The 15,566-nt window shown below is 34.4% G+C and overlaps 1 protein-coding gene across 1 annotated transcript in view; it reads right to left on the bottom strand.

Annotated features, from left to right (window-relative positions):
• The window catches only part of LOC100167386 (developmental protein eyes absent), a 37,352-nt gene extending 33,188 nt beyond the window's left edge, over nt 1-4,164 (bottom strand). The window contains 1 exon segment of the mRNA XM_008188619.3: nt 3,696-4,164. The gene's annotated coding sequence lies outside the window, so the exon portion shown is untranslated.
• Between the last annotated feature and the right edge of the window lie 11,402 nt (nt 4,165-15,566).

The following is a 15,566-nucleotide window of genomic DNA, read 5'->3' on the forward strand; positions in this document are numbered from 1 at the left end:
CAAGTTTGTCGTTTTTACTTAATTCCACCTACGATGGATTAATATAATCAATTAATACAAAAACCTAACCTAACCGTATTAAAATCCAATGAGTAAAAAAAATCAAATTTAACCCTTTTTAAATTAGCCTATCTTCTTCCCAGTGGTCTAATCTACCCAATTAAGAGGCCATAACTCCGGAATTACTTATAGCACAGCATACAAACTTAGATATAATAGCCGATTCTCAGACATATAATTATTATATTGATACAAATAATAATATTAATCAACAAACATGCCAGATTAACCAATAGCAACCAATAAATAATACACTATTATTATTTTTAAAATAATATTTTTTTTTTATATATATATAACCATAGCAACCATTTATAAACAAATATTTCTACCGTAAATTATCAAAATCCCTGTTTGAGCACTTCTTTTATTTTTTTCTGGACAACCCTTATCACTTAGGGGTATGAAAAATAGATGTTAGCCGATTCTCATACCTACTGAATATGCACAAAAAATTTCATCAAAATCTGTCAAGCCATTTCGGAGGAGTATGGCAACGAAAACTGTGACACGAGAATTTTATATATTAGATTATGTAGATTTATTGACTATATCTATACCTACTCAATGTTATTATATAGCTATAAGCCAATTGCAAATTACGTTATTTTAGAATTGGGGTTGTATTAGCTAACATAATATTATATTGTATACATAATTTAACAGAACCATAAATAGTATTTATTTATTAGTGTATTCACTCGTAAGTATTGAGTGCTTAACTGTATAGATATAGTTAGACAGGTATTTGAAGTTTATTGGATTAGATTTAATTTGTTCCCACTCCCTACATTCCGAATAGGGGCTTCGTATCTTCATTATTTTGTATTTATTATATTTTAATTAAAATTTAAAAAAATTCTTTCTTCCAAACAACCAAACTGCAGTGTGTTAAAAACATCCAAGCGCAAATAGGCTAATTTTATTTTTATCGTGTCTACTGTCTACATGTTTCATGTAATTAAACACATAAAAGTAGGTACTAACGAGTTATACACGAGTCATAAGCTAATAAAAGTCAATATTAGTTCACTTTAATTATTAATCAGGAAGCAATTTATAGTTGATTACTCAATTACGTCGCCTATAGGGTATACAAAGTTTTTAAATTACGGCCATATTTACAATTTTTTAGTACATACCTAAATATATTAAATTTTTTAAATTTGTGTTTAACTAGGTATTTGGTATAATATAGAGGATATGACTTTACTGTCCAGTGTTGTTGAGTAAGTACTTGAGAGGTGAAACTTGTATTTATAGCCTAAGTACACAATATACATATTTATATGTATCCTATAAACCAGCGTTTCCCAAAATGTGGATCGCGGACACATAGGAATCCGCATAAATTCCGAAAGGGGTCTACGAATTATTATTTATTATTATTGTTAGGTTAGGTTATTTTTATTACGGGGTCTGTAATAATTTGGACACAACAATTATTATCACTATTAGAATTGTGTATGAATTTATCACTGTTTTGTCTTTAAAGTGTTTTCACTAAAATGAACAAACATTTAGTGACATATTTGAGATTTTATACACCATAATAAGTACCAATGTTACACATGGTTATACTATACTTATTTGTATATTTCTGTACGATTTAATCATTTAATCAACAATTAAACTAGGAAAATCGTGACAAAAAAAATCTTGAATAATTTACAATACAAAATGTAAAAAACAAAGAGAAATTTAAGCTTTTTCTAATACAAATGCGTTGATATTGTCTCAAATATATTTTAAGTCGTAGAGTGAGAGAACTAAACTTTGAAATTCACATGTACTATGTCTATTTTTACGTTCTTTTAAATGTATAAGATAATATATTTTCAAGGCTTCTATTTTAATCACATCTTTACCTATATAGAACCTAAAAGAGTTTTTTTTTTGAAATAAGAACACAAGACACAACAATATTCGCTGTTAAGTAAAAATTATAATTGTTAATTATTGAAGAGAGCTGTATTAGGTTGAGGACGATTAAGATACAGCGTTGTATAGCACTAAGTATAAGACCATAAGTCAAGTCGTAATAGCTATCGTCACGAATCGGTGGCGTATTAATGTAGTATTATATTAGTATAAGTATAATAGTAGAGTAGATCCGACACCCAGTTATTCATGCATTAAACAAATCCCTAGTGGTAATAACACGTTATACAGTGAAACTTCCACACTACGAATAGTCTCATAGATAACAAAAAAATTTCGTACCATAGGGAATTTTGTTAAATAGGATAAAATATGTACATCTGGTTCTAATTTGGTTACGTTCTCAGAAATATTTGGTTAAAAATAACATTTTGCTAAATAGAATTTCGTTATAATATGGAAGTTTCACTGTATTATACATTTATACGGAATATCTAGGTAACTCAAAACCAAACTTATTCAATGAACAATTTATGCGAAAGCTAAATTCTCGATTACTTGATTCGCGACTTCCACCCGATGATATTATGGTGACACTCGAATCGCCACCCAAATTTATTTAGGATTTACAATCAAAATTTAATTAATTTATTTGAAAACCAATCAACGTAATAAAATCCAGTTTGGAAAGTTTTTGACTGTGCAACAGTCAACAGACTGATATTTCATCTAAATTATGTTATATTATATTATTGATTATCTATTATTTGTATTATTATTAATTATTAGTGCTATTTATTAAAACATTTAGTTTAATTTAATTTTCATTAAATCAATCAGCATTGACTCAAATTACTAATATTTTTTATTATATAAGGTTATATAGGTACTTAAATCGATTAATTATAGCTATCGCAGGCGATTCCGGTACAAGGAAGCCACTACCTAAAATAGGAGACAATTCGAGTGAATAATATTTATGAAATCGGTAGGTATGAATTTGGGTAACCTTTTTTAAAAAAAAATTCACGGGAGGCAATTCTTGAGCGCCCCATATTATGGAGATGCTCGTTCCATCGACTTTTGCCCGATTTTCATGCGCGTTAAAAACAACTAAAACTTAAAACCACGGTATGCAATTATGCAAATCGTACAATGTTCCGCTGCACGTAAAAAAAAAACCTACCGCGCGTCCCTATGTTATAATATCTCAACGGAGGGACATCATCCCTGATGGTGGTGTGGGGGGGGGGGGGTTCGCGTTTATATTTCGTTTTTTAATCGTATTGTTTCGCCACGCCGCGGCTGCAGTGCTTCGTCGCCCCGAAATAACGTTTAACCAAATCATAGTATATAATACACATCGGGTTGTACACGCGTGTCGTATATCGCCGATGCGTATATTTTCTCTCAAACGTTATTCCGATCCGTCACTATATTCCGTCTAACTCGACCGAGTCTATTCACGATTTATCTCGAGCACGCGACTGTGCTTTAAAGCTTCATCTGCCTATATATAATTTCCTATACTTTAATATTAGAACAATATTATTCGCCGTAGTCCGTCTGCAGCGACGTTTTTTCGTTCTCCGCCATAATATTATATTCGATGGTAATATTATGCGCATTAATGGTAAAGTTAGGATTATTATAAAAATAAATTATAAATTAAATACAGTGCGTGTATATTATAATATTGATGTTAATGAGGTTATTTCATATTTGAGGTAGAAATATATATTAAATATACGTACCACCAGCTAGATCTGAATAATTGCAGTGGCCAATTGCTGTGAGATCGGAAGTTCACGCCGACGTCTCCGACGCCGCTGCCGCTACCGCAGATGTTATTATAATATTATTCACTTTTCGTCCGTCGCGTCGTCACCGTCGTTCGATCAAACGAAATTCGCACTCTGCGGACGCGTATAATAACGGATCGCAGCGATCGCGATTTATGTACAATATAATATAATAAAATATATTATTAAAGTAGATCGGTTGCACGAAGGTTTCGTTTATTATAAATTATAACGTTTCACAACGGCCGTCGTTAGCGGGAAAACGAAAAGTTATAATAATCGCGTAGTATTGCAGTTGTGCCTATTGCGCGTGGGGCGGGCGCGACGAGAAAAATTCGCGCGCGAACGCGAGCGTGTCCTCGCGGGTGCGGAGCGGTTTACGGCGACGTCTCGAGTGCTACTACCGCGAGTCGCAGTCGTCGGCAACGCACGGCCGGTAACTGGTGGGTGGTGGGGTGTTGGTGGGGTGACTGGAGTGGCAGGGCATCCGCGATAGTGGTAGCGGCGCGAGAAGTGCGCTTGCGCCCGAGCACTCCCCGCGACCCGCGCGCACAAAGGGTTGCAGGTATCATCAACGGTGGCGGTCCCCCCTCAGTGGTGAGGTTTTTTTTAAATATTGTATTATTGCATAATATAATAATATTATTATTGTTAGAATAATATAAACACGGAGATTGTACCCGCGACGAAACTAATATAATATAGGTAGGTACAAATAGAATAAAATAATATCTACTCGAACAAAAATGTATTAATTATCTATAATTACTTAAATCTAAATAATTATTATGACTTGGTGAAAAATAAGACTGATTTGTCATCATAAAATTGATAGTCGATAATATTATAATCATCATCACTGATTATTATCAATATAATATTATCTGCTTTATGCTGGTTCTTGCAGTGCGCAGTGGTTCTTAACATGTTAGGCCACGCAGTCTCTTCATTTACAATGTCGTCAAATGGGGTAGCTCTACTTTTTTCTACATCTTCTCTATATTATACTGGTACGAAATTTCGGAACAGTTTTAAAAACACAAATCAAGTAGGTACTTATGTACACTACACTGCGGCCCACGAGAGTATTATAGTTGTGCGCATGCAGACTGTAAGCATTCCCCCACTTTGTGACATTTTGTGTATGTCAAATACGTGGCGATGTGCAGAATCGAATGTGTTTTTGTCGGGCGACAGTAATACTCTCTCGTGGGCTGCAGTATACACACAATATGTCAAATAAGACATGATCTATATGTTTGTAGTTGTCTTTGGCATGAATCTATTCAAATAAATATAAAACCGTGATCTTCTCCTATGTATTATTAAATGCGTGAATGGCTATGATTTATTTTCTTTATAGGCATATGAATATAATAAATATGAACAATTATATCTCAGGACCACCCATAGTTTGGGAAACAATGCTTAGGGTATACAACTGCTCTATATAAACATGTAAAATAATTATTATATAGGCGTAAATATATCAATTTGGGGGGGGGGAGGCTGTATTCCTATGTAATATTGAAAAAAACAAAATAATATTATATTATATAAATAATATAAATTTTGGGAAGATTGTTTTTGGCACAAATTAGTAATTATATACGCCAAAATATTTCTGCTGTATAATAGATGTCGTAATGTACCTCGTAAATTGTCAGTTCATCACTGGCGTCCCTGTAGTTACCTGACCTCCTTGTAATTAATGTGTTAAATTTGAATTCAATGATAAAAATATGAAATATAATTTCAAACAAAAATTGGTTCTGAGTGGAAATAATTTTGAACTTCAAACGCATATTAAAAATAAAAATTACATATTATCGATATTTTTAATTAGTATAATTACAGCTTATATGAGGAATCTTGTTTTACCTTTTTATGTTATTCGAGTGGATATAAAATTGTTTATCAACATTTAAAGAGAAAAAAAAACTAAAAAAAAATTGATGCAAATTTCAAGGTAAAAGTAGTATAAATATTTTGAAAATTTCACTGTGTGTAGAAAAAGATAATTTACTTAACTAATGGTGGAATGTTACAAGGTTCTGCAATTAATATTTATACCTAGAAATATAAAAAAAAACCTTTGAGGATAAATCGTTATTACCTTATATAATAATATAATATAAAGTTGAGAATATCTAATGTCGTCAAAATGTCAATCACAAAATGTGCGTGGCTTTATATCACTAAACTTTTTTTTTTCAGTAGTAATAACTTGTACGAGTAATCTTTTCGTCAAGCCTCAGGTGTTGAAAACGATTCGAGTTATAATACACATTATAATATTATAAAATAACATTATTTTAACCGTCTCATCATCCATCACCGTCCACCATCGTGTCGTCGTCGTCGTCTTAACTCTTAATAACATTATTATTATAATATTTAATACGTCTTCCGCTGCTGCTGCGCTACCTTTTTCGATCGATCTCTCGATAATCGCCGTACGTCATAATGGTATACAATAAGCTCCCCCTCACCAAACCCCTTAAGGGGGGGGGGTTTCAGACGGTGCAGTGTGTACCCCCCTTGAGACGCAGTGACGGTGAACAGATTTCGTATACCACGGTATACGACAGACCAGAAATATAATGAATATTGTACACGCGACGATATTATTATTATTATTATTATAATGAAAACCGTTGGCGCAATAATTTATACTATCGCACGGTTCGCGGTGCGCGTGGGTAGCCGACCGAACGCGTGTGTTTGTGTGTGCGTAGGTGCCGCGTGTTCGCGGCGGCTGGTCGACACTGGACCAAAACACCACGTGTGCATCGGCAGCGTTTGTCTGGTCGATAATATTATAATATACAAATGTGTGTGTCTACGGTGCACGTGTGTGACATATTATTATTATTATTATTATTATATTACAATAATATTGTAATCGCCGGACAGCGTTTGCGGTATACCGGCCGGGGCCAGAGCAGCAATCGCCAATGCAGCAAAAGTGCACGCGTGCATGTAAAATATAATGATGATAATAATATCGTGTAACTTTTTTTTTACGGAAGCGGTGTACGATTGACATCAAACGGGTTTTCGCGATCGTCTCAAAAAAAAAAAAGCCACACACTGCAGCGAGCTCATCATTATCTCGTTATTTTACCGCCTGCTGCAATCCCATTAATCGATTATACCCGCGGCAGAGAACAAATTTGTTTGTTCGTCACGTGAAATATAATGTTGTGATAATATACCTATATATGGGTACGTCTTGCCGCCGAATAGAATCGTCTAAAATTGTAGGTATGTGATATATTGTATAGAAAACAATGACGACGATTGTATAGGTATTTTTTACATCGTCGAAATGTATATATATCGGTAATATTGATTTTACATTTCAGATATCGTTAGATCTAAATATTATAATATTAAACGCAGCAACTTTTGGTCGTATACGAACGACAATGTGTGGATGGAAATATGGTTTGAAAATGTTTTTAGTCGTTCGACGCCAACGGGTGGTTGATTCTAACGATAACTTGATATACCTAGGTACCTGTCGCGTACATAATATTATTATTGTCGCTGTCCCGATTCGTAGTTCCGTCTACATTTGTGTTATAAACTATAATATTTATATTTGTCAACACATCATTCTTTGAATTGAATTTTTACATATTATTATAGGTATAGGTATTATAATATTATTTTACCATCGGAAATAACAGCGCATATTATACAGCACGTCGCGCCCAGCACCGTAATTCGATTCCCGTCTCCGTATGAGCTATCACCATCATAATTGAATAACGACGACGACATGTGTATCGTGTATTCACGAAGCGGCGGCACGCGCGCGCGCGACAAGGTCGTCTCATCTGTCATCCGCGGCGTTCCACAGAAACTCGGCGTCGGCGAATCGTCGCGGTCGTACGACACGTGCAGTCCCCGACTGCTTCGTCCTCGTCTTGTCGGGACGCCAGTTCGCACGCGCGCCGTTCGCACACATAATAATATTATTAAATTATTATTTGAAGTGTTAATACCTGTTCAATATTATATGGTATAGGTACCTGGTATATCTCTATACCGCGTGTGGTAGTGAAGATGGCTACGTCCATTGTGCGCATTTGGTATAGTTTGGCACAATAATATTATATAATATGTGATCTGCGGATATAGCGTATATACATGTCACCTGCAGCCCCACCCGCATTTACCCGTATCCACTACATCTAACATGGAACACTAAAAAGTATTAAATACTAAACAGTATTTGTATAATGTGGGCACTCTTTTTGATACTGGTTCAATATACTATGTATGACCTATACCGTTGAATATATTAATTATGTAGGTACCAATATAATGTGCACTACAGCTAAATTTGACTTATCGCCATCTATAGCAACCAGCTAGGTACTTTAAATATTTAGTTACATAGGTAATTGTACGGTTCATATTTTGTTTGACATGTAATGAATAAGTTTGGTTTTACATGCAATAAGTTTGGTTAGAAACCAAATTTTTAAGTTTAATCCATCTCTAATATTTGGAAATAATAATGCAAATAATAATAATACAAGTAACAAATTTTTTAACAACCTATTGGCTATTACTATAGAAAATGATTGTATTATATTATATTACAACAAGTTATTATAGGTAATGGTGCGTCGTGCGTTTAACGTTAAGACGCAGAAATATCGAATAAATATTGTTTGTTAAAGTCGATGTGTGTATACACATATGACATATTAGGCAATGATTCGTAAATGAGAAAGAAATTAAGATGTGTTATATTTTTTTTTATAATAATAAATAAATATTTAATTTGATGGTATAAGTGCACGGACGCCCGATAATAATAGTAATACAAATTACAATACCATGATAAAAACTGATGAAATACGGTAGGTCGCATATTGGACTTGGTGCAGGTTGATCAAATTCAGAAGTAAGCTAAATATTGGGCCTCATTTCAGTTAAAATTAATTACTGAATCCACTATATCTGTATGGTAAAACCTATATCTGTATATATATATTATATATATCTGTATGGCCCACGAAAGTCTTGGATTTACGACTTCGGCAGTTGATTGCAAAATAATATTTTCTACAGACTACAGCTTAATCAAGAAATTATGGTACACCTATATCACGCTTATATAAGAATTATAAATCATAATTATATTTTATTGATTTTGCAGATTATAAAAATGTTAGTTATCCAAAACGAAACAGAATCTTGTCAATGATCATTGATAAATAATATAAGATACTGTGCTTATTATATGCTTACGCGATCACAATTTCACAAACAAAACAGTAGATTGTATCCATAGGCACAAATAGCGTCTGCGATTTGGGGGGGGGGGGGGCTAAAGCCTTACTTTCATAATATTGAATAAGTTTTAAAAAAATGTAGGAAATGTTTGGGGGGGCTTAGCCCCTAAAGCACCACCTATTTGCGCCTATGATTGTATTCCATTGTCCATTACCAATATTATACAAAAGTGAGTTTTGTGTTGTTCCTCAAGCGTAGCAAATACTCAAACGTTTAAACTGCATAGACTCTCGATGGTGGCAAATAAAAATAACAGATGAAAAAATATATACAAATGTTGTCTCAACCCTTCAGACACATTAGCACTGTATGTATTATTATACTGTGCGCTTTTTTGCTGTGGCGCGTGACCACTTCGTTTTCTTTCGGTTGGCTGGTATACAAACACTGCGCGTTGCCATCTATACAATATTCATCAGCAGCACTGTCGCCCTGCCGCACGCTGAAAGTATTTGGAAAGTTACTTTGGCCGTTTGGAAGAAAAATAAATCTTTGAATTTCACCGAAAATCAATACCAGACGCCCGGCCATGTATGATATAGTTTTAGGTATAGGTACCTAAGCAATAATTATTTGTTATTTTCAATAACGCTAACGCGTTCCGAAAAAAAGGTTCCTTTTCCGCTGCGGCCCGTGTCCTGCTGCCATGTACAGTCTACTGGTTTCGCGTTATCCGTCGGAATCGATTAGTGTTCGTCTGCAGTAAAAACGCACGTGTTCGGGAACGGGCCGCCGCACCGCATCCCTGGCCGACGTCGTGCCCGTACATAATAATAATAATAATAATATATAGACATAGTATAGTGCCTACTACACTACATACCTCCATAAAATATTTGTATAATAAGCTTATGTACACAATCGTAATAAAACACAATGTTATTATTATTATTGCTGTGGGCCTTTACGACGAAAACGTCGCCGCGTCGACGGCAGCGACATCAACACACTGACAACTGCAACGATAATAATCATACGGCACACCGGTTCTTTTGTACACGCGCTTCGCCGTGCCCAACATAATATACTTATATATTATTATAGTGTGTATAATGCGTGTGTATATTATAAATTTTATTAATATTATTTGGGTACTATACCGCCGACGTGCGTGTAAGTACTCCTGCTCCGGGTCATTGTTGTCGCGTCTATTCACTGCCGCCGCCGCCGCCGATGTACCCCTCGACTCGATCTCGCGCGCATATATTATTATTATTATTATTATAATAATATATAGGTATATATATTTTTCCGCGATACCACCATAGGTAAGACTGGGCGGGACGGGGTGGTGCGGGTAGGCTATAGTAATATATTGCAGGTTACCCATCACCACCCCATCACACGCACTCATTGTATTATCATGTCGATCCTGTGTGTTTGTATAAAGACATTATTATCTGCAGCACCCGTCCGTCCGTAATGACGGCGGCGACGTCGACGACCCGAACCAGAAACAAACAAAACACAACCATATTCGTCCTATTGTAGTTGATGCGATCGCGCTCGCGCGTGTATAAAAGGTTCATGCCTATTATATATGTACAGGGTGGTTCACCGTACTTATCTCCGTTTTTTCGTTTAATCGTGAGTTTGTTCAAATTCTGATTGTTTACATTTTTAAATATATTCTATGAAGATATTTTCAAATTATTGAGATTTTTGTACTATTATATACTTCAAAAGAGTATCCTGTGGCGCCACGAACTTCCGTTGTTCAAACGAGAAACCCCAACGAGTAGTTTCTCAGTTAAATAGTAAACAACGTGTCCCATGAAGAAGTGACCTAAAGTTATGAAAAACCCCCTTTAAAGGAGGGGTATAACTTAAGTAAGAAAATACAATTTTTTATTTTCTACTTCTGAACTATGCTGAAAAATTATTACTAAAATAGGCCTCACATCTTCCAACCTCATCATCATCGTGGGTCTATTATCCTTAGTACACAAAGTTAAGTAACTCAAAAACCACTAGTTTCTAATTTCAAATTAGACACGTCAACATTTTCAGAAAAATAATTTACAGAAGGAAAAAGAGGTCCTTATTAGAAAAACAGAAATACTCCTAAGTAGTACAAAAAATCTCAAGAATTTGAGTATATTAATATTAATGCTCTAAAGTGGGTCTATTAAAAATTTCAAAATTCAGATTTTGAATAACTGCGTTATTGAAGAAAAAAAAGGGGAAAGTATATATTATTATGCTTCACGAATCATCCTGTATATCTATCGTATACCTGTATATACATATATATATGTATGAGGACCGACGGATGGACGTCGCGGAGATAATAATATTTGCACAGCAGCTGTGTTTTGCCGAGGCGCGTTTCCGACGACCGACGACGACATTACTGCAGCTATATAACTATATATACCTAAACGTACATCCATTATTATTATTGTGCCCGCGCGTAGTCTTCACTGACATATACTATTATATTATACCCTTGTACATATTATAGGGGATGAGTAGCATAGCCCCTAAAAACCAGGAGCGTTTCAACGTTATATTGTCATCGTGCGTGTAAGTGCGTACCTATATAATAGTATACAGTATATCATATACTGTATGTATATGATATACCTATATATTATATTATATAATACGCGTAACTGACACTATAATATTATATATACACACACACACTGCGTGCTTGGATATTGGACGCGGGTCCTGACAATAGATAATTGATTTAATGGCGTTTACACTCGGCGGGTAGGCATATAATATAATATAATGATGTACCGAGATGAGAGGCAGCTACTCGCGATTACATATAACATATTATTGTTATTATTATATTTTATACAGTAGGCCCCAAAAGTCCTGTAGCGCCTTATACTCTCCACGGCTAAACAATATATAATATAGGTGTATCGATGATTTAAGATAATATTCAAGCTACTTAAACCTTGGGTAATGGGACAATGGGTATATTCGATTACTGCTGATATTAAACATAATATTATATATTTATATGGATGCGAATTTGCATGAGAATCTCCGTTATCTGACACAAAAGATACTATATATTATATTATTGTTAACCACAACATCGTTATACATAATATTGTATAAACAATATCTATGCTTTATTAAAATATTAAATATAGGTATTATAATCTTCACTAGCTTGTTGAAATGTTAGTTTCTCTATCGTTGTGCATAGAAGCTTCCGTCTGAGTGCGCGAGAACCATGATAGAGAGAAGATATCATAGGAATGCCGTATTCATAACATTGTGTTTGATATCAATGGCACGACATCCATAAGTGTGGTTTATTCATGAGTAATCTTTAAAAAAAAATCTATGCCATTAAATTGGAGCCCTCTTATGCGGATTACTGTTGAAAAAACCGCATTAAAATATAAATTTTGCGATGTATCTATCGCGGGAGATACTTGGGGGGATGATACTACTACCGTATATTATACGTAACAATATAATACTATATATTGATATCATTATTTAGCCGGGGACACACGATACGGATAGATATATAATAACAATAATATGTTTCGGGGGTAGCTCGAACCTGTCGATCGAAAAATACACGCGGGGATCGCACAAAAATTCACGACGACGAAATTTGAACAGTCGCGATGTTTTCTCGTCGACTTTACAAAATATGTACGCATCCGTCGAGTATAAATATGTCGAGCTTCACTGGGATTTCCATATAAAAGTTAAACATAAACTAAGATTGGCTAAATCGTGTGCCGGTTAGTAACAGTGGTATATACCATAATGGTACCATGTATACCGTGTAGTGTATATTATTATTCCAGCATATATTGTATACCTGAGAGTAGAATCTTTTCCTAAACTCAAGGTATTAAGCAGTCACTACTCATACCGCATAATTCTAGGTCCATCAATGCAAAAACTTATAAATCACCTTATCGCATTAAAAAATGTACCTACCATAAACTTCTGGAAATCACGGTTCGCACGTTATCAACAAGGCGCATAGTGAGAAGTCACCTGCTAATAAGTCGTATAAATACATAATAATATCATATGGGTTGCATATATCGCAAACGTGGTATATAGGTAAAGCCGTTAAATAAAAATCGTTGGTAGGTACATTATATTATATACTACATAACACGCGCGTCACACGACAATTATATAAATAAGTGTGCACGAACCGGTAGATTTGCAGCGTGCGTGCGAAAATCGAGAATCGCGTTGTATTATAATATGAAATACGCGTACCTAGGTATAATATCATATTATATTATTATTGTTAAGTCATTAATATAACATAATATAATATAATATCAAACGGCGGCGGCGTGTACAACGCACGATTGCGACAAACGGTCATATATTATGTACATTTGTACCTATATTATATAATAATAATATATTGCGCGTATATTATATGATTTCCCAGAAATTCACTTTTGAAAAAAAAGCAGCCCTTTCTGCATTTCTAAAGAAATATACCGCAGCTATGCGTGGAAAAAAATTGTTTTAATCTTTTCCCACGTGCAGGCGGCGGCGGCGACAATAATATAATTATTATTATTGCCGGGCACACCGCAGCGTTAACCTAACCCATTTAACCCTTTTCCGGAACGGCTACGGCCACCGGCGTTGTGGCTGTAGGTGCCCGCGGTAAATAATATTTAACCCTTTTTCTTTTTGGTCGTTTCCGCGATTTTGGTTTTCTCGAGCGGAAACAATACCGCGTACTAACCCGGTGTGTTGCACCTATAATACTTATTATATTCCCACGAACACCGCCAAATGTAAAACGCAAAATATGTTCCTATACATAATTGCAACGACGTGTTAAATATATTATTGAAAACGATAATTTATCGCGCCGAGTAGCCGCTATTACTCCGTGTAGCAGCCCTGCCGCATGATGTCACAGCCGTCGTCCGAACTCGTTTCGCTCGACACCCTTTCGCACGACCCGTTAGGGGCACAATTTCAGTTTAATTTAATCGGTTGTAAATATTATATAAGACCTGCAATTCCCCCTTCCATCACAGCAAGACAATTATTGTTAAAAAAAATTCACATATTTTATTCTTGAAATTCGACATAGCTATATAGGTATAAAAGTGAAACAGTATTTGCGTGCGTTTCTTTTTTACCTTTATCTATATAATGTCTAGACTCTAGGTAATATAGAAGGTGATCAGATCGAAAAAAAAATAATCAGACTAGGGAAAAGCCGTAGGGTAATAGCCAACAGGTATTTACTATTTATGCATACAGCTACCTAAATATAGTAAAACTCCGTTTAATGTTATCTACAAACGTTGCAAAATTTTTGCACTTATAGTTATTCAGAATTAATACTTTTACAAGTTTTACGTTCATCGTTATTTAGAATAGTGTTAATTAAATGTGTTAATTATAATTTATAAGTAATGTGGTCAGATAATGGCCCGTATACGGAATATAATATTATCAATAAATTCTTCTAATGTTCTTATGTATGAAATAAATATTTGTAGTAAACAGACATAACTTTTAAATAAATGGATTTTAAATTATTTCGTTTTGCTCTATATATGTTTCGTTCACTGAAATTCTATCAATTACATTTTGTGTTATGTTTTGTTTAATGATATATAATATAATTTGTTAAACGTTGTATAGTTTGTTTTGCGGTGTTCAATTATTTTTGATTTCAATCGGTTTTTTTTTTGTCCATTATAATGTTATCGTAACGTTTGTAAGCCCTGATTTACATTCATAAAACATACCTCTTAAGTAACATATTTCCACGTTTATGACATAACATACGTGTTCCTTATTCTAAGCTGATTTTTATACTACACATATAGGTTCACTTTTATTTCACTTTTTAGTTTTTACACATTTTATTACAATTAACACACAATATGTATTTACATTAATAAATAATATTTTTAATTACCTACCTAGTAGGGTGTGGAATTTTCGTTTAATTTAGGAGAAAAACACTTCAACATAATTGTTGAATTAAGTGTTATAGTGTGCATTTAAAATCAAATACACGTAGTTCTTTATATTATTATTATTATCGTATGGTATTATAGACAAGCATTACAACACAATAAAATTATTAACAAATAAACTTTGTAAGAATAGAACAAAGTAATAAAATAAAGTAGTAACATATAGTATAATATAATTAGTCAGTAATTATGGTAACATGGTAACTTCTATGTGGTAGGATGATTTTCTATAGGGGAATATCAAGTGATCTCAACCAGGTTAGAGCTGCATTCGACATTTTTTGGATGTCGGCAATGGGTTTATTGAAAGCTCGGATTGGGCAATGTCTTATTATATGTTCCATTGTTTGAGATGAATGGCCACAGTCGCAAGCAGGGGAGTCTTTCAACCCCCATCTGTATAAATTGTCTCCAAATCTCCCGTGTCCGGTTCGAAGTCTGTTCAAGGTGACCCATTCTCGTCGCTTAAGTGAGAAGACTGGTACTTGGGAGCATGGGTCAATGATTAGTTGATGACTGTCGGGGTTTGATAGACTCCATT

The sequence above is a fragment of the Acyrthosiphon pisum genome, chromosome X, assembly GCF_005508785.2.
Source record: "Acyrthosiphon pisum isolate AL4f chromosome X, pea_aphid_22Mar2018_4r6ur, whole genome shotgun sequence".
Classification (NCBI taxonomy): domain Eukaryota; kingdom Metazoa; phylum Arthropoda; class Insecta; order Hemiptera; family Aphididae; genus Acyrthosiphon; species Acyrthosiphon pisum.